Source organism: Acomys minous (assembly GCF_964271855.1).
Source record: "Acomys minous genome assembly, chromosome: 15".
Classification (NCBI taxonomy): domain Eukaryota; kingdom Metazoa; phylum Chordata; class Mammalia; order Rodentia; family Muridae; genus Acomys; species Acomys minous.
In genome coordinates this window covers 9,738,120-9,758,491 of record NC_140497.1, presented here as the reverse complement: position 1 = coordinate 9,758,491, position 20,372 = coordinate 9,738,120, and the positions used below count along the sequence as shown (strand labels likewise).

General features: G+C 41.9%; 1 long non-coding RNA gene across 1 annotated transcript in view; it reads right to left on the bottom strand.

The window, feature by feature from the left end:
• LOC311584051 overlaps positions 1 to 18,812 on the bottom strand; it is a 121,673-nt gene extending 102,861 nt beyond the window's left edge. Inside the window, exon 1 of the long non-coding RNA XR_014774770.1 lies at positions 18,612 to 18,812. This is a non-coding gene — a long non-coding RNA (uncharacterized lncRNA). The remainder of the gene's footprint in view (positions 1 to 18,611) is intronic.
• Between the last annotated feature and the right edge of the window lie 1,560 nt (positions 18,813 to 20,372).

Genomic DNA, 20,372 nt, shown 5'->3' with positions numbered 1-20,372 from the left:
TCCATAAAGTGGGCACTTGAGGTTTGGCAACTTAATTCCAGTTGCTGTATTCGGCTCCTGTGCTATTTCCTTGGTAAGTAACTACTCACCACCTTTTTTTCCCTAGAATTATCTCTCAAACCTTTATTTACTAAGCATTACCTCTCCTTTCCACAATGGAAAAAATATGAGTAAAAAGGAATCTAGATACAATAAAATAAACCGTCATATCATAGCTGGATGTGATAACCCAGTAGAGGAAAAGGGTCCCAAGCACAGGCAAAGAGTCAGAGACACTCTTGCTCCCTCTGTTAGGAGTCCCAAAGTTCTCCAAGCCACACAACCATAACATATATGCAGAAAACCCATACATGTTTGTCACCTTAGTTTCTGTTATGTTATTTGTGGTTATGTGAGCCCTGGTTAGTTGATTCTGCCACCGGTGTTCTGCTGGTGTCCTCTACCCACCAATCTTCTACAGCCCTTCCTCCCATTATCCACCTTGGCTCCACCTAGCGTTTGGCTATGTTGCATATGCTCCCATCAGTTGCCGGATGACAGCCCTCTGATAACAGTTGGGCTAGGCATCAATCTATGAGTATAGCAAAATAGCATTGGGTATAATTTCATAGATCAACCAATCTATTGATCGATATACATACATACATACATACATACTTTGCCAGTTGTGTTTGATTCTATTCTGAGTCTCTGGGGTCTTCTGTCTCTGGATCCTGGTCACTCAGCCAGTGTTAGGTGTGGCTCTCTCATGGAATGGTCCATAAGTTCCACCAGTCATGGGTGGGTCACTCTCACAGTGTCTGTACTTCTATTGCCCCAGCATTGTTTGAAGGCAGGACAGATTGTAAGTTGAAGGCTTTATGGTTGATGCCCCAGTCCCATTGCTAGGAGCCTAACCTCATTAGAGAAGATGGCCAGTTTGGGTTCTGCATCCCTCATGACTAGGAGCCTTTGTTAGGGTCATTCTTTGGTGGGCATCTCTGGGAGGCCTGCTTGGTTGGTTTTGTTTTTGTTTTAAGGGAAACAGAGAAGTTGGTCTGGGTGAGAAGGGAGGACTAGAAAGAGTGGAGAGAGGAATAACTGCAGGAAGGATGTAATATGTGAGAGAAGAATAAAAGCTTTTTTTAAAAAAGGGAATGTGGAGCAATAAATTCAACTATATGCTTACAACTAAACAAAAGTTCTATACTTTTACTTTTTGTCATCTATCCATTGTCCCTATTATATCTATCTATCTACCTATCTACCTATTTATCTAGCTAACTACCTATTATATATAATATATTTATAATCTCTCATCATAAACTGTCTTAGTTAGGGTTACTATTGCTGTGATGAAATACCATGACTAAATAAACTTGAGAAATAAATGATTTATTTGGCTTACACTTCCATGTCACTGTTTATCACTGAGGGAAGTCAGGACAGGAACTCAAACAGGACAGGATCCTGGATGCAGGAGCTGAGAGGCCATGGAGGGGTGCTGCTTATTGGCTTGCACCTCGGGGCTTGCTCACCTTACTTTCTTATAGAACCCAGGGTCACCAGCCCAGGGATGGCACCACCCACCATATGCTGGACTCTCCATTATGATTCTCTAATTAAGAAAATGCCTTATAGCTGGATCTTACAGAGACATTGTTTTTTTTTTCCAAACGAGGTTCTTTCTTTTCAGATGACTCTAGCTTGTATCAAGTTGACATAAAACTAACCAGGACATACATCTACCTCATCTGTGTATTTATCATCCATCTCTCTCTCTCTATTTCATGTCATGTATCTGTCCATCCATCTCAGGGTTGGAAGATAATCATGTAAAACATGCTTAATCTAACTAACATGTCCACATTACTTATCTTTTAAAATTTAAACAAATAAACTTAACTATTGCTTAACTAATTATTCAAACTAAGCTAAGTCTCTGTCTCCTCATGTCCCTGAAAGAGACTCTTCTGGCTATTTCCAGCATCAGTGCTGATATTGTCCCTTCACACTGCACCTTTGGAAGTGGCCCACGCAGCTCTCGGCTACATTCCCAGATTATCCTCCTAGTCCATAGCTTCTCTCCCCAGGTGCAGGACTCCTGCTCAACACCCTGTGACTCTATCAATAGCCTTGTCAATATTCAATCCCTATCACACAAAATCAACCTTACTGTATTTGAAGTGTACACAACCTACTGTCCATGAAAAGCTCTCCTAAAAAACACTGTCTCATCTATACCAGGTCTCCTTGAATGTGGAACACATCAGACACTTGTTATTCATTGTCTGTTAATTCTTGATTCATTGATCAGATTTCAGTATAGAGGCAGAGCCCCAGTGTTTTAATTATTCTTACCTTCATTGTCATTAATCTACATTATTCACTGCTGACATTAAAATTAAGAAAGCTCCACTAGAACAATCTTACACACAAAACGTATCAAAATGTGTAAGTATGCTCAATATTTATGCCTTTTCCTATACACAAAACAAAAATATATCTTTAAAGTGTGTTCATGAAAATGAAAATTCTGATATTGGTGTTTATGACACCTTAGTGGTCTTATCAACACAACATTCTAAAGTTATTTGTGTACCATATTTTATGCATAACAGTGCAATGGACCCAGTGAGTGCTGTATCCTCCAGACCCAGGTTCCAACAGCCTGGCCCACACTGTTACTGTGAGAGCTAGAGACCTTTGAGAGGTGATAAGAGCTCATAAGGGAGGAGTCTCTAATGGATTTCCAGCACTTGTAAAAGGACCTCTAAGCTGGATGTGGATATTGACACAGGATGAATGCTGTAGCCCAAGAGCTTGAAACAAGTCTGTGAAACAGGATGACTCAAACTCAAACAAAAGTAAAGATAAAGGAGACCACAGAGAGAGCTGAACCCACACACCATGTGTAGGCATAGAGAATATGCACCAAGAATCAGAAAAGAGATCCCTGAGGCCATCCCTGCAGTACTATGAGGGAACAAGGCCTGTGGAATGGCTTGTCAGAAGAAATCCATTCGAATGCTCTGTCATTACTGGCCAGTATTTAGACAAAATGTATTTTTCCTGGTTTTTTCTTTCGAGGCAGATGCAAGAGTATTTCTGTAAGTTCATGGCTAGATTGGTTTACATACAGAGGCAGCAGGGCTAAATAGAGAGACTCTATCTCAAAAGAAAAAGGAGGAAAGGAAGGAAGGAAAGAAGGAAAGAAGGAAGGAAGAGGGAGACAGAGAGGGAAGAAATCACAATGTAAACTACTGAATTGGAACAAAAAATTGTCTTTACTCTTCATTTCAATGAAAAACAAAACAAAAAAACAAACATAAAGAAGAATAAAACAAAGGAAAAAAAGAAACTCCACCCCCTGCAGTAGCAGCCAACCCTGGTTCTATCTGTAAACTCTGGACAAAGGCTCCGAGCCTCCTGGATGACAGAGCAACTATGGCAGACGAGTCATACACGGCTCCTTCTGATTGGAAATAATCACCTACTTGCTTTGCCCACATGTTCACTGTCATTAAAATACAATTCATCAAATTGACAAATCTCTAATACCACAGGTTCTGTATTACTGCCAAACTCTTTGGGATTATTGTTTCATCAAATCCCCTCTCATTTTATCAATACTTCTCTGTCTCTGTCTCTGTCTCTGTCTCTGTCTCTGCCTCTCTCTCTCTCTCTCTCTCTCTCTCTCTCTCTCTCTCTCTCTCTCTCTCTTTCTCTCTCTCTCTCTCTCCTCTCTCTTTCTAAAATTACTATACTGAAAACTTGTAGATGCCTGCAGGAAGTAAAAATATGTATTGATACTCTTACTTTGTACTGTTAATATTTTTCAGCAAGTTAGACAGATATTGTTAAGAGAATATTTATTTTTTCCTTCCTGGATATTCAAACTTAGGGAACTGGCTTTCTGATAGTCATATCTCTTTAGAACTTTCTGAATACTTTGATTATTGCAAGTATGTACATATTTCCTTCTTGCATCAGTGTTCACCTTAGTTAGGAAAACAACAGAACAAAGCTACCAGCCAAGCAATGGCCAGGTACCAGTGATCGATCACTTAAGTTCTCTAACTCAGCCTCCTGAGCTGTGTTCAGAACACAACAGAAACTGCCTTCACACATAATTACCTCCCTACACCTTCCTATTCTAAACCCACTAATGTCCCTAGAACTGACATGCCTGGAGTGAATGAGGAGAACATTTATTTCTCGACACTGAAAGTAGTTGAGTGTGCTCTCTTACCTACAGGGACAGAACATAGAGTTAGCAGGCTACTAACCCAAAACAGACACAAGAAAAGTTTGGGAACATACTCAGATGCCCTGAGATACAGTGACAGTGTTGAGGACACTTCCCTCTGCCTGTCATTCCAGTGGGTGTATCCCATCTGTATTTCAAAGGCTTTTGTCTTGACTACAGGGCTGTATCATCCATCAAGGACAGAGACCTCATGAAGCTTTGTTGACACAAGAATATACTTTTCCCCAGCAAAATCTCCCAGCACAGCGCTCCACGCCACTGGATGAAAGGAATGGGGAAGATGAAGTGACAGGAATTCAACATCTTACCAGCAGGAAGACATTCCTTGGGACAGGAAACGACAGGGTCAATAGGATGAAGGGTCCTAACCACATAAACAACTAGAGCATCCAATTTGAACCATAAGGGCCTCAGAAAGTTTGCTGAGCTCATCTAGGACCCTGCCAATGCCCAAGTGATAGTGGTTCGAATCTGGTACCCAGAGATTTACTCCTGCTGTTCTCCCTCACTTGGGATGAATGATTCACAGCCAGAGTACTGAATTCACTTATGGCTGGTGTTTCCAAAACAAAGAGCTGAAAGCCAGCAGGTTTTTGGGACATGATCCTAGGAGAACCCTTAATGCTAGGAGAACCAGGCAGGGTGAGGAGGAACCCAGTGACCAGCCAATACCAAACAGCTTTCCAGGTTTTTTTTTCCTGCTTTTTAATAGAAAATTTTTTTACATGAAATTGGGTCTTGCATAAGATCTGCCCATGGTTCCAAGCCCTCAGGCGCTTCACTCTGTGTTCTTGCTAACTATTTGCTGGAGAAGTGTATCTCATTGTTGATTAAATAGCCAATGCCCTTAACACTTTTCTGGGTGACCTCCATGTTGTTCGAGAATAGTCCTGCCTCTTTACATTCTGGTCCCTAACCAATTAGCAGAGTGTCGCTTCATTTCATAGAACCTGTTTTGTAAGTACAGTGGATGAAAGAATGCATACACTATGCTATTTCTGTGTAAGGGTCGTGAGTTTTTCTGAGAGTATACCAGTTCCCACGACAGTGGACAAGACTGCTGATTTTTCTCAGCTGTGTTTCCCTATCAGCAGGGCTTTGGAACCTATTTTGTCTTTGTCAAACCCCAGGGTCACTGATTGGTCCATCACACTACTGCAGACCAGTGAAGTGCCCGTGATTCCTTCATTTTCTCCTTTCTGCCGGGTTTCAGTGAAGTGCTATTTTTCAAACAAAGGAATCGATCCTGAGAGACCAAACCTATATGAAAAGCATTTTGTCAAAGAAAAGGCCTGAGAGTACTAACACTGAACTCATGCACAGAACTGGATATCCCCCCATAATTGGGACAAAGTGTCCCTGTGTTTAAGGAGCCTCTCACCCTCTGTAGTCTACATTTAGAATTTCTGTTAGAATGCTGAAGCCAATGGCTATTTGTTGCAGCTGGCCTATGGGGCAGTGAGCCACAGCTATCCTCAGAAGCAAGTTAGGACACAGGCTACCTGGGTTTCCTGACCCACCTGCCTCACAGTAAAGACAGGGCTTTTCTTCTGTCAAGAAGAAAGTAAATATCTTGTTATATAATAGCACATATCAAACTATATTTCTTTGAATGCTACTCATATAATTTTAATAACCAGGGCTTAAATAGAACCATTGTGTTTCTGTGACAGCTGAAACATCAAATGATTCTAGCATAATCGCTCCCTTTATTCTTCTTAAAGAATAAATTTCATATATATGAAGCTCATTCTCAGGCCAACTAGATAACTTATTTATACAGAGTTTGTTTTAACTCATTGTCTTAGATCAGAAGTGGCTCACAATGGTGACTCACAACTTTGATTCTGGACGGAAACTTAGCTATCATTCAGCGGCCATTTCAGTGCATGAGACTTGGCCCCAAGTTTTCATGACATTGTTCCCTTTTTAAGAAATCAAGTCTGTAGCCTAGAACATGCTGTGCTCTCCACACACATTTGATTCCACATACGTGTTATACAGAAGATGAACTTGTTGTGAAGCAAGAGGCTTCAGAAAAAAATACATATCCCACATTTATTTATATACTGAGACAGCATTGTAGTGTTTGACACTGGGAAACCTATGCTGAAAACAAAAAAATGACCAAAGAGAGGTCTCAATTACTCAAGGCACCTGCTGCCAAGCCTAAGGACCTGAGTTTGATCCCTAGGCTCTCAAGAGAAAGAGAAAACATACTCTTTCAGTTGTTCTATGACCTCTTCCATGTGTGGAGACATGTGCATATGCCCATACATACACACACACACACACACACACACACACACACACACACACACACACACATATATATATATATATATATATATATATATATTTTTTTTTTTTTTTAAGCAGAAAATGCTCAAAGTATACACCATGATAAGAACAGGCCACTCTAAAGTGTGGAGGTGACAAATGAAGGCTTAGGTCACATGTGCAGGTCGCCGATGGTGATTTTCTATTAGCAGTGCGCTTCATGGTGGAATGTAAAGTCTTGTGGAGAAGAACTGATACAGCAAAAGCAGCACTGACATCATCAGCCAAAGAGGAATGAGCAGATATGCACTCAGCACTCATATGAGAAGCAGGAATGCAATCTATTAATGAGTAGTGCACACAGTCTGCTAGCTGTCTGTCTGTCTGTGCCACCCTTATGTAATGCCCAGACAGAATCTGAGCCTGAAATCATCCTCAGGCCCTTCACATATCATGCCTCCCTTCCAATGGTCTTCCCACAGGGACTCTGACCCTGCTGGACACTGCCTGGCCTCCTAGGCTTTCCTTGGAAATCTGGGTTGAAACTTCTACATACGCACAATTTTTATGTTCTCTATCTGTGTACAACCTGCATCCCGTGAACAAAACTGAAGTCTGGCACCAGCTCAGGTAGTAGCCAAAGAACGTGGCATGGTATCAGTGGCCTCTGTGTTCATGGATGGCTGAATTCTTCCTTAAATAGTCTGGTTTAATCATGGTACCCCGGGGCTTTTTTCTCTAAGTGACTCCTATCAAATGAGTTAGTCATCACGCCCTTTACCTCAAGATCAGTGATGGTTGTGAGATTTCACAGGGGCTCTCCAACATCTTTCCTGTCATCTTGATGGCTGTCCCACCACCTAACACTCCTCAGTGGGCAGTCCTGAGCAGAAATACAAGGAGATGCTGTGGAGCCCCAGCACTGAGCACAGGGTCACAGATCTAGGTGAGTCTCATGGGTGCTCTGTGTGGCCATCCTCGTCAACAGGAGATGCTTCAGGTTGTGTTGATGGCCAGGATGCGTGCTGGGAGTTCTAGCTCTTTTCTCTCTTGTCCTCAGGACCTCTTACTTCCTAAAATACAAATTTGGTCCCTATGACCTAAAATAATCCTTCCATTTTTCAATGCTCTGTAGCTTTGCTAAGGGACAATTCAAGATGAATTAGAGTGCTTTTTGCTATTTTAACAGAACTTTGTAGTGTCAAAATCAAGTCACCTAGAAGCTCCCAGATGCACTCAAATTTATTTAACAAATTATAATTTAGTCAGTGCCTCAGAATACGCAGTTATAAATGACACACTCTGCGGCTCATTTTTCATCTCTGCGTACTGAATTAATGCATCTCCTATTGCTCTAGGCTAGTTTTTTTGTTTTTGTTTTTTTTTTTGGTAGCCCTCTTGTGTGGTTTCATCACACCACTAGTTTAATCTGCTGCAAGGCAAGTACTTTCTTTCTTTCTTTTTTTTTTTTAACAGATGCTAACGTAAGGATGGGATAAAGAGGTAGATGGCTGAATGATGATCTTCCCTGAGCAGGAGGGGAAAGATGGTCAGAAGTGGAGAGTCTCAAAGGACAGCAGGGACAAGGCATCTCCTCTTTCCTTGAGATACATTGCACTGCAGGGTAAACATAGCAAAGAGTAAAGTGTGGTCACTTCCAACGTTTCTTCAGTCAGTATGACTTGGCTGAGCTGAGCTAAATTAACATTGTCTGTTAATTTATTATAATGAACATGTCCTGAGTAAGTTAGCATCCTTAGCCTTCACCTCAGCACTGGCACTGTAAGAGATTAAATGTGTAGTTGAGTAAGGTATACTTGCACTGATGCCTTGGTTTGCCATACTCAACCCCCCACGATTTTGGCCTGATGTTTCCTATTATTCATTCATCGTCAAGATTCTTTTTTTTCTTTCTTTTTTTTTTTTTTTTGAGAGAATAAGAAACAAATTTTTTTTACTTACTTGTCTTTTATTTATTTATTTTTCTCCTTTATTAATTTATTCTTGTTACATCTCAATGGTTATCCCATCCCTTGTATCCTCCCATTCTTCCCTCCCTCCCATTTTCCCCTTATTCCCCTCCCCTATGACTGTTCCTGAGGGCGATTACTTCCCCCTGTATATGCTCATAGGGGATCAAGATTCTTTTTAAGAACAATACTAAAATTAGCCAAGGATCTGTTTCCCACTCTCTTGTTCTCAGCAGCTAACTCAAAGAGGGTGTCTTTCCCTCTATATATGTGTATAAAAGAAATCACAATGGGCTGCAGGTGGTACACAAGTTTCTGCCATCCTACTGTTGTACCGTAGTGTACCAACTAAATCACCTTTAAAAAATCACATTCAAACAAATCCACATCCTCATGGGCTTCCCAAGTCCCAGCCTGTAACAGGAACCCTACCTGAGCCCAAGGTCCTGATAGGAAAATGAAGAAGGGACAACACAGAGTTTACTCGGATGGCTTCAGCTGAGCGGCAGGGAGACTAGAGATTGCACCCAGCTGTGAAGAAAGCCATCCGACTGGAGCATTATAGGGTTTAAAGAATTATTCAGTAGCATCAAGAATACTCACTTATGTTTTAAATGCTACACAAGACCTACACACGATCAAGCCAGAAAAAAAAAGTATAGACGTGGAGGTGGGGTAGGAGTGGGATTATGAATCTACACCTCTCACCGACTTTAGCCATTGGTGACTGGTAAAGGCAAGAGAGTCAGCGCTCCTCAAGGAATTTGCCACTCTTAAGATGCCCAGAAGATGGCTTTACATTTATGTCCATGTGGACAGTACTCACTGGGCTCCACATGTTAAGAAGAAAAAAAAAAAAGGATCCTAAGTTGAAAAAAGGGCGTGGCAAGAGAGTCTGGGGAGAGGTGAGAGGGTTTAGAGGTGGATGTGATCAAAATACATTGTCTACATTCTCAAAGAATGAACTTAAAATGCTGATAAAAGGAAGCATGGCAGGGGCCACAACAATAACAATGAAATGAAGACACCTAAGTACGCGTTAAGTCCATTGTTGGTTGTATTTTCTTCACTGTCTTTTTGCAGGTGGTTCTTATATTGACTAAAATTGCTCCTTGGCAGTGTTACATGTACATAAGTATCTAATGCATTTTAGTTGCTCCCCGTTTTACTCTCTGTTCTTTCCCTCCCATTCTCATCAATTCCTTCTCCCTGTAGGGACCTTTCCACACTCGTGTCTTTTTGTTTTGTTTTTATAAACCATTTAATTGAACCAGGGCTTTTTGTGTGAACATGGGTTTTGAAGTGTCTATGGAACCTAGTCAGTTCGCAAATGGCCACACACCTGAAGACAATGACTCTTCCTCCTTCAGTATCTATTAGCAGCCGGTGACTCATGGGAAGGAGAGAAGTCCTATGACCCCTCCATCATCCATACTGACTACTAACAGAGCTAGTGTTGTTCATAACGGCAACATATGCGCCATGGCCAGACCCTGAACGCTCTCCTCACCATCTTCTAGCTCTTACAATCTTTGTGTTCTCTCCTCTTTTATGTTCCTTGATCTTTAGAGAGAGCATCATAGGTGTCATTTTTAGGCTGATCTTTCAAACACTATGTATCCTGAGCACATTTCCTTCCCACCTCTTGGGAGGTGTTGCTTGTGTTGCTCGATTTTGTCATCCCGAACACTCAACCCAGGATACCACTCTCTAAGCTAGGTAAGTATTCCACCACTGAGCTGAGCTTCACCATCAGACATTTTTTTTTCATTTGAGATATGATCAATCCAAGTTGTCCACGCTGGCTCTAAACTCACTCTATAGCCAAGTCAGGCCTTGAACTCAAGATTTTTTCATTTTTCGCTGAGATTGAAGGTGTGTCTTACCACCTCTCTTGGCTCTAGGTCCATCAATGAGTAATTTCCAGGGTAAAGAAAAAATGTGCAGACATGCACAGAGATGGACGATGGTCTACCACTGACTTGTCTAAGTGAGTAGATTTCACAATGCAATGTTGTGATGCAGTGGTGCTCAGCCTGTGGGACACGACACCTATTTGGGGGTTGAATGATCCTTTCACAGGGGTTTCATATCAGATAGTCTGCATATCAGATGTTTACATTACAATTCATAACAGTAGCAAAATTTCAGTTACAAAGTAACAACAAAAATAATTTTGTTGTTGGAGGTCACCACAACATGAGGAACAGCAGCATAAAGGGCCAAAGCATTAGGAAGGTTGAGAACCACTGTTGTAAGAGAAACCAAGAAGTCAATGATTAGCAAAAAAACGATATCCTATTAATGAGTAAAATATTATCTTTTAAATGTGTGTGGGTTCTTCACTTGGAACTAAGACTGAGTGCTTTAAACTATTTCAGCTACTCTTTCCCAGTTATGAAAATACAAATATTTTTCTGTTTAGAAATATCACTTTTGATTTCCTGTAAAACTATTCTTTTGTCACAGGGAGGCATAAATTTGAGGGCATTAAATGATTGGGCTATGCAGATGAATATGCAACACATTTTACTGACACATTTCTCTACAATTTACACACACACACACAAACACACACACCACACACATGATTACAAAAGCCATGTGTGTAGCAAAGCTGACATTTCATAATCGCTTATCTTAGATAAACACTTGACTGCTTCTTGTCCTCTTTTCATCAAAACCTGTTTGTGACTTCGTAGTAGAAAGTCGCTAGCCAAGTGAGCTCCCAAGATGGGGGTGCTCCAGCATTTTGCATTCACAATGGGCAGAAAATATCTGAGAACAATAGAAGCAAAATTGAAACGAGAACAATCAACACAAAACCAAGAAATCAATATCACATCTGAACCCAAAATTGCACATCCATTTCATCTCATAAATGCTCCACTTTCCTCACCTTCAAAGGTGCATGCAGCAGGGAGAACTTGAGAAATCTGGTAGTTGTTAGACGACTACTTTAAATATCTTTTCTCACAAAAGGGCATTTGGAGAATTTCTCTGCTTTGAATAATTATCTTTATGTGGTAAAAATTTATCTTTTTAATTTGTATTTGTGAATCTATTCCCTATTTAAAATGCCAAAGAGAAAAAAATTAGAGGAGGTTTACGAGGTTTACAAAAAGCTGGCTAAATTTACATCTGTCATAAATATATTTTATAAAAGTTAGAGTTTGGCGTTATGTATAGCATGTTGATTTGAATTCTAAATCATCCTTTATCAAGACAGACAACAGCATCTAGGAAGCTAAGCAATGTCTTTTATAAGTCAAGCAAATAAGAATATCTGTGACCCTTGGTGCCCCCAAATTCCCATATAAGCTTCAGGGCAGCAACACGTGGCTGTATTGGGGATGAAATAAAGAGGATCAGACAAGAGAATTCCAAGCTCACAGTAAAGCCCTGTGCATCAAGTACATCAGTCTGACAATTAGGTGGGTGCCTATTCCAGCTTTTTTTCTTAACACACCCTATATAATCAAAACACCCTCTTTAAACACAGTACAGTATGAATTGGCAACTCTGATCCTTCTACACTTTCTATTTTTAAAGCTATATATATATATATCCGAGGATGGAAAAACCAACAATTCCTCTGAATTTTAACTGAATACAGACAAAAGGACTTGGGCATGCTGTCCCTACTGCCTTGCTCCACCATCACCATGTGATGTCACAAAGAGTGTGAATGGGCAGTCTTCCTCTGCCCGCCCTCACTGAAACAGATCGTGCCAGGTCATGCAGCCTGCCACCTAGACCTTCCAAAATGCCAAAGGCATTAACACTTGTCAGTTGACTCTTAAAAGCCATGAAGCGTGTTATCCCTGCATTACATTTTGACTTAAGTTTGCAGATTTTCTTGAAAAGTTTTTAGTAAACTTACGCTAAAATGAAGCCTCCACTGCCCTCCAAACTGGCAAAATAGGAACTTATGCTGAGTTTCTCTATTAAAAATAACACAACTGTGTATCAGTCTCCCTTTAGGTGAGGACCAGGAGAACCAGAGCCTTCAAATTAAACTCAAACTACAGCATCGGACACATGCATCCCATATTCAAATTCTCTTTAGTTGGTGATTTTCAACTGAAATTTAAGAGCATATTTCAACTGCTTTCCAAGTAAAAGAAGCTTCTTACCATGAGCACAGAGCACAGAGCACAGAAGCTGCCTCCACTGCTTCCTTTTTGTGCAGTTTCAAACACGGGAGGGGCTAAGGTTGGGGACAAACACCTATGGTGAAATAAAAGGACTTAGTTTGCAGCAGTCAGCATGACTCCACAACGCAACACTCTCCGTGCTCACAGCCGTTGACAATGGGTTGGTAAACATGTGAAGTGCCACACCACTGTGTGTACAGATCCAAATGTGCACATAATAGATCATGAGGCTCAAGTGCAGATTTGTGTCCAGCAAAGCAAAATCACCACAGACCTCACTGATCAAGGCACACACAGAACCAGAGCTGCGAAAAACCCCCAAATGCCTCAGAGTATTTTTCCACTTCAGAGGCATCAATGTTACTCTATTTCTCTTCTAATATGTTTAACAAAATAAGTATGCACACTACTGAGAGATCATAGAGAGAGAGAGAGGACATGTTCTACAGACTGTAAAACCCTAAACAGAAAGGTAGGACAAGTGGCTACTGATCACATAGCATATTAACCAGGGCCCTCTGTTCTTCTTGGGGCCTCCAGTCAAGAAATGTCCTTGGGGCTTTGCAAACTCCAGTCACAGCCAGAAATGCAAGAAGACACAGTGCCTTGTAACCTAGTCAATAAACTTTGGACCCATTTCTTCAAGGCAAACTTGGGCCCTCCATAACCTCTACTTCTGTACCCACAAAGGGCCTTAAAAGAGCAGGCTCTGCTCTCCTTAGGCAGGCTGGAAACTTTTTTAGACACCTCCCCCCATCATACTGTCTGTCCATATGTCTGTCTGTCCATCTGCTTTCTGACATGTACCGTGATATACCTCTTGCCTAAAGGGTAAGTCAACTCGGGAGTCTCTCAAGAACCCCGGTTCCCCTCTCAAACCTAAACAATGGCTCTGTAGCTTTAATTTGTAATAAATAGATTTCATATTTGTAGAGCCAATTTAGGTTCACGGCAAAACTAAGCAGACTATCTGGACTTCCCACCCCACACCCAAGAGCACTATCCTGGCACAGCAGACCCCAACATGGGCGCATTCCTGACAGTGCATCCATTAAAGCTGACAGGGTCACCCCTCAGCTCTCACATTACAGCAGTGTTCTCTATCTTAGTTAGGGTTACTATTGCATTGAAAATACACCATGAACAAAAAGCAAGTTGGGAAGAAACAGGTTTATTCAGCTTATACTTCCATATCACTGTTCATCATCAAAGGAAGTCAGGACAAAAACTCAAGCAGAACTGGAAGCTGGAGGCAGGAGCTGACGCCGAGGCCATGGAGGTTGCTGCTTACTGGCTTCCTCCTATTGGCTTGCTCAGCCTGCTTTCTTGTAGAACCTTGGACCAGCCCAGGGATGACAACACCCACAGTGGGTTGTGTTCTCTCCCATCAATCACTAATTAAGAAAAGGCTGTCAGCTGGATCTTATGGGGGTGTTTTCTCAATTGAGGTACCCTGATTTCAGATGACTATAGTTCAACATGAAGCTATTCAGGACACTCCCTTTGGTGTCATTTATACCTTGTATAAATGGACAGACATGCATCCACCACCACAGTGCTGTTCAGAGATTTTCACTGTCCTGTCAAGTCCTTTTACTCTATCTGGAAGTTACTCAGTTTGATATTTATATGTATATCAGTGAAATACCCTCTCATCCAATTTCCAGTATGATTTACATAAAAGGAAAACATTATTTTCCATTTATAAGAAATAATAAACACCCCAAGAAAATTTAATGAAAAATATTATTTCCTACCATCATGTGATAATTGCCAAATTAACTGATAAAATCATCTTCTTCATTTCCTTTTAATATATTTTTGCAGCTGATACTTGTTGAGACTTGATGATTTATAAATCAGATTAAACATCACAAGAATTACTTGACAGAAATTCAATTTGAGTTTAAAATAGTTCAAACTGGGCTTATATAATATATTACCAGAACAGTAAAGATTATAAGTTAGGTCTCCAACTTCTTTGACCTTCAAAATGATGTATGCCATCACGGGAATTATAAATAAGAGTGTCTGTGGGGGAAAGCCTGCATAAATCAAAGGTGATATCAGCTCTCATGAAGTCCCCTTTTCATGTACAGTATCGTGAGAGGAGAGGCTAGCTCTCACAGAGGCCAACACATACCTGAGAAAATGACTTTAAACACTGTGTACGGCTGATGGTTCTGCGGGACCTGAAGTAGAACAAGAAAATGATCGGAGCCAAGGAAGTGGAAACAGACAGGGAGATAGACAAACAGAGAAAACTTCAAAGAAGGAAACAAGAGAAGAGAGAGAAAATCAGAAGGATGGAGTGGCAAAGAGGCTGACTCCACCCACACAGGCTGATTACACCCACATAGGCTGACTCCACTCACAGAGGCTGACTCCACCCACACAGGCTGACTCCACCCACATAGGCTGACTCCACCCACATTTGGGAGATATTCAGTTCACTGACAACTTAAGGGCAGCACTTGGGTCTTTCTCTGCCTCCAGCCTAGGCATCTGCACAGCATCATCTCTGTGTTGCTTCCAAACCCCACCTTTCATCCCCTTAGATTCTCTGATACGTCCATTAAATCTTCGAGAACATGGATTAAGTGTCTGTTTCCTGATAGCTACAATGGCCCCCTTTCTCCTGCGTGCTTTCTTTTGGATGCTATCCTTTGCTGCATAAACAGGCTCAGATATAGAGCCCTCAGCCAGGATCATAGCTTGAGGTTGCCACTTTGTGACATTAAATAAATGGGCATGGAATGTGACTCTTGGACCACAGCGGTTATTCCATGGTAACCGCTAACTAATGGTATGAGGACGTCACAGTAAAGCTGCTATGACTCCTTGGGTTGTGCTGAACTGCGCTAGACAACAGAATGTCACCATAGCCCACAGCACCATTATCAGCACTAAGGGGATTTCTTCTTTATCAGATGATATAAATAAGATTAAGACCCCAATTTGTTATCTGGGAAAGAATGGAAAACTGATCATATTGTATTCTTGTCTTAAGTATTGCCCTCCCTCGTGTGTGTGTGTGTGTGTGTGTGTGTGTGTGTGTGTGTGTGTGTGTGTGTGTGTGTGTGTATTATGTAAATGTTTCTATTGGGTGAGTGGGTACGATTGAAAGTATGTGTTGGATGTGTGTGTAGAGAACAAAGATTAACATCAAGTGTGATCATCAGTTGCTGTCCACCTGGCTAGCAAGTTCAAGTCTTCCCTTTGTGTCCACCCCTACCATTATAATTACAAATATACTATCATTTTATATGGGCACTGAGTACAGGTCCTCATTTTCAGGGCAAGCACTTTACTAGCTAAGTTGTCTACCTACCCTCAAGTATTTCTTATAAATATCAAGATATTGCTAAATCACAGGCCAAGCTCCAAAATGAAGCCATGGGGTAAACCTACACAACATGTATACCTATATGTCCAGGGGTGGTGTGTGTGTGTGTGTGTGTGTGTGTGTGTGTGTGTGTGTGTGTGTGTGTGTGTGTGTGTGTGCCCGTGCGCATCTTGCTAGCTGGTAAAAGATCCTTCATCTACTTTGGATACAAGAACACCCCTGTTTTAGACCCTGTCAAAGTGTATCTGGGTCGAGATGAGTGGTTGGAAAGTTGGAAAGAACTATGGGAGATGCAGCCCGAAGGCTTAGTTCTCCTCAAAGATAAAGGGAGACAGGCCTCTGAGAGTGGGATAACATGCCTGTCCCCCATGAGCAGTGAGTGAAGGTCAGGCTGACTGAGGAGGCCAGTACAGCAGGCGCATGGAGGATTTCCCACAGGGCTACCAGCCTCTTTGAGTTTCCTCTGTTTCGTTTTGGCTGTATCCTTACTTGTGTCTCTTGGAAGGTTTTGTGGGTACAGAATTGGGAACTGCCCCAGCTCCCAGGCATCTGCAGCAGCAGGTGCAATGACCTGTTGTACGTTTCAATGAGTGATAAACCTATCTTTCTTCAAATGACGTATCTTCTAATATTAGTCCTAAATTTTCAGTAATGCTCTCCGTCAATCTGTAGAGAATAAGCCTCCCTGTCTAGGCTTTCAAAGCCAATGACACAATAGAGTGCTCCAGCCTAGAGTAGTTAATCTCACACACACTGCCAGTGCAATGCATGACACTGTATTGTAATATATTTTTCACCCTTAATTATATTGTCCACTTTTGAATTACCTATTTGATGTTCTTTTTAAAGACCTGGCTTATACATTCTTATTAGTCATATTTTGTATCATACTTTTAACTTAAAATCATCTCTGTTTCCTACTCTGTTTCCTGTTGGGTCCCCCTGGCAAAGTTGCTCTGCTCTGCTTTAACAGCAGGAAGAGTTCCAGCATATTTCATAAGACAAATGCTTTTATGTCTGTGCTTTGCTTTACAATATCCTGTGCTGTGTTTCACTAAATGCTATGCAGTATAACACTTTTCTTTGTTTTCTGGTTACTCTTTTATAAAAGGACATTTAGAGGAAGCTCCCCTAATGTCACAATACTAACATATTTGTTGAAGTTTTATAATAAGTTAACTTAGACATCTGAGTCTTGCTTCCCATCTGGCACCCTTGCTGCCTACACCCACATAGCTCCAGTTTTCTCTTCTCTTCCAACTTTCTCGTCTCTCAGAAGAGCAGCACCTATCTGCCAGGATGCTGCACCTATAACCTAAGAGAGGGAGGAGCTGAGGCAATGCCACCTCCACACTTCAGCCTCCTCCCACTGAAAGAGGGTGGTGTGGGCAGCCAGCTCCGTCCAGCTTCCCAACGTCAATACTACAAAGTGCTCTCTCTGGAATGGAATAGGAACCTGGCAATGGCACTCCCCCATCTCACTGGACAGCTCAGATGTTTCCTATGCTAGATAATCTCCTGCAAGCCCACGATTCACAGGACACTATGCCCATTGCCCATACACTCCTATGTCCTTTGTCCTCCATCAGGACATAGTTGTTCATGGTCCTGGTGCCACCAGATATGTTGGGGCTCTGGGTTTAGTACTGTGACCCCGTGGTTACATAACATGCATTGTGACTCCAGCCTCATTGGCATCCTATCCTAAGGGGACTCAGCAAGCAAGTAGATAACATAACAGTATCTGTATGGTGTACTGTGTGTGAGAGAAGGCAACATTGGAAAGTATATGACTTATGATTTATATTTGAGCAAGCAGTAAAACTAAATTGCAATTTTAAGTATGCATCACATGGAAAGTACCATAATTTTCTGTTCATGACTTTAGTAATTATCAAAGGAGTAATTTCCTGCCCTTATAAATGAATAGTTCCTGTGTTTAAAAACCACGGGGCGGGGACCAACAAGGCCAATCAAATGTAGGTGCTGACCCCATCAAGTATGAAAATAAAAAGAAAGAAGAAGAAAAACACAAAAGTCTTAAAATTCTAGGCTTTGCTGAGCAAGACCTACTCTTAAACTGAAACCAGACACAGAAAGCAAAACTCCAAGTCGGTGCCATCAGGAGGCTGTGCTGATGGGAGTGCCGTCCTCCGGTGTCTCCGGTGAGGCTGCCAATGTGGAATCCGGTATCTCAAATTCCAGCCTCTGTTCCCTCATACTGGCTCTGAAAAACAGAGTCCACGTGTTCCACCCAGAATGCCGTGCAAGCTACATCCAGCAAATTCCACTTCTCTTTGATAACACAAGGGAGACTCTCACTTTTTTGCATATGTTCCCCAGATTCATCTCTTAAACAAGCAGTGTTTGTTGCTGCTGCTGTTGCTGTATCTCACCTACCTGAGCAATATCACTGGCTCTTTCTTAAACCAAGCCTGACGATGCAGCGAAGACAGCCTTCCCTGAACCTGGAAAGAGCAGTAGTGACAGGCGCTGCCCCGCAGTTCAATTTCTCACAAAATGACTTGACTCTCCCGAAACCTTAAGTTGTGCAATCTTTAAAAATCACCTTAGAAATCACTTCCAACAGCCACTTTAGAGCATCTTACCTCATTAAACTCTCCCATTGTTCGATGCCTGGGCTCACCGCTCTCGCCTTCCATTTCATGTGCTGGTTCCAGCTGAGATCTCAGGAACCTCATCCTCTCCCGTACAATCAGCTCAAGTTGCCATGGCAGAGCCTTCTCTTTCCCTTTCCACTGCTGGAGAACAATCCCCACTCATCAGGAGGTGACTTTCTCCTGGTCATTTACACACTGAATTTGAAGAAAGAGAAAAGTCAAGCATTACACACTTTGTCTTTGTGGGTTACATGGGACCCACGCAAACAGCAGCAGAAGCAAGCGTCATGTGTCCACGTGCACTCTGAGGCTGCCAAGCATGGTGCTTCCCCTCGATGGGGACTGATCCTGTTAGCCTCCCAGGTGTACAACTGTGTGATTCAAATGTGAGATTTTGCTGTTATCCCTAAAGCTGGCATGTGCTGATAATATCCTATATGTATGTTCAGATGACATCACCCTCTTCTCTGATTAAAATAAACTAATGGAAACATAGCTGCAATTGTTTTAAAATACAGACATAGATGGTCAGTTGTTTTAAGCACTAAACTGACCACAAACAGTTTCCACACCGATAACTATTGCTACTATGAATTGCATTTATGTTTCATGTCAGCATTTGGCTTTCACATAAAGATAAAATATGACAGTACCTATACATATTCCATGGTACTTGATACATTTCAAATTATTAAAAATTGTTTTATTTGGTAATGTATCATATTTAATTCAGGACCTTATAACACAAGACAATGAGATACCTATTCAGAGCTAGAGACAATAGGCGCGGTGTTGCTATGGAGATAAGCAGATGCTGTAGAGGGAAGGAAGCTAGCAATCTGTATGTGCCAAAATAGGTGCCTGTTCTTCCCCCTCCTTCCTCTGGACTCTTACCTCCTATAAATGAAGATGGAGAAGTGAGCGGAAGGCTAAAGGCTCCAGTTCTGTCACCATCTTTGCATGGCCCTCCCTTCAGACCTTCAGTTACTCTCATGTACTGTGAGGCCATGTGAAGAACTTCCTGGGGTTCCCCAGGGACAAACTTCCCTTTGTTGTTCTCCATTTTTATCTTCTCTACTCTTACAGCTCTGTAAAGTGACAAGAGTGCAGTACAAGTAAGGCTTTTCCTCCTCTTCCTCCTCCTTCTCCTCCTCCTCCTCCTCCTCTTCCACCTCATCCTTCTCCTCTTCCTCCTTCTCCTTCTCCTCTTCCTCCTTCTCCTTCTCCTCCTCCTCCTTCTCTTTCCTTTTTCCAAGACAAACTTATTTCTATCAGAAAGTCACCCCTGGGCCTTGAGTTCTCCATATGTTCCTTCTCTGACTTTCACAGTTACATCACTCTCCCCAGCATGGTGCTGTAGGCGACAGTCATGGTGGTCAGCCCTGTGCCCAGTTCAAGAAAGGGAGATGTCAGTATAATCTGGCCAAGTGGCCAAACCCTGGTCTGAAGCCTAAACTAATGTCCACAGTGACATCAACAACTCAGGAAGCCTGACAGGTAGGGTGCGAAGTGGGGGAGCTTCTTGTTAAAGAACACACATCAAAGGGAAGAACCAGCCAGCTACCTTCTAAATTTGCAGTCATCACCACAACTGATTGTTTAAAGGCCCCGTTCTCATTGGATGCCAAAAACCATTACAGGAAAGGTCGCTACACTGGTATCTCACATGGCAATGAATTCCTCACTGTGGCCAGAAAGTGCCTTACTTGAGAAGCAATGTTAGCCTGACCATCAGAGGAAAACCCAGAC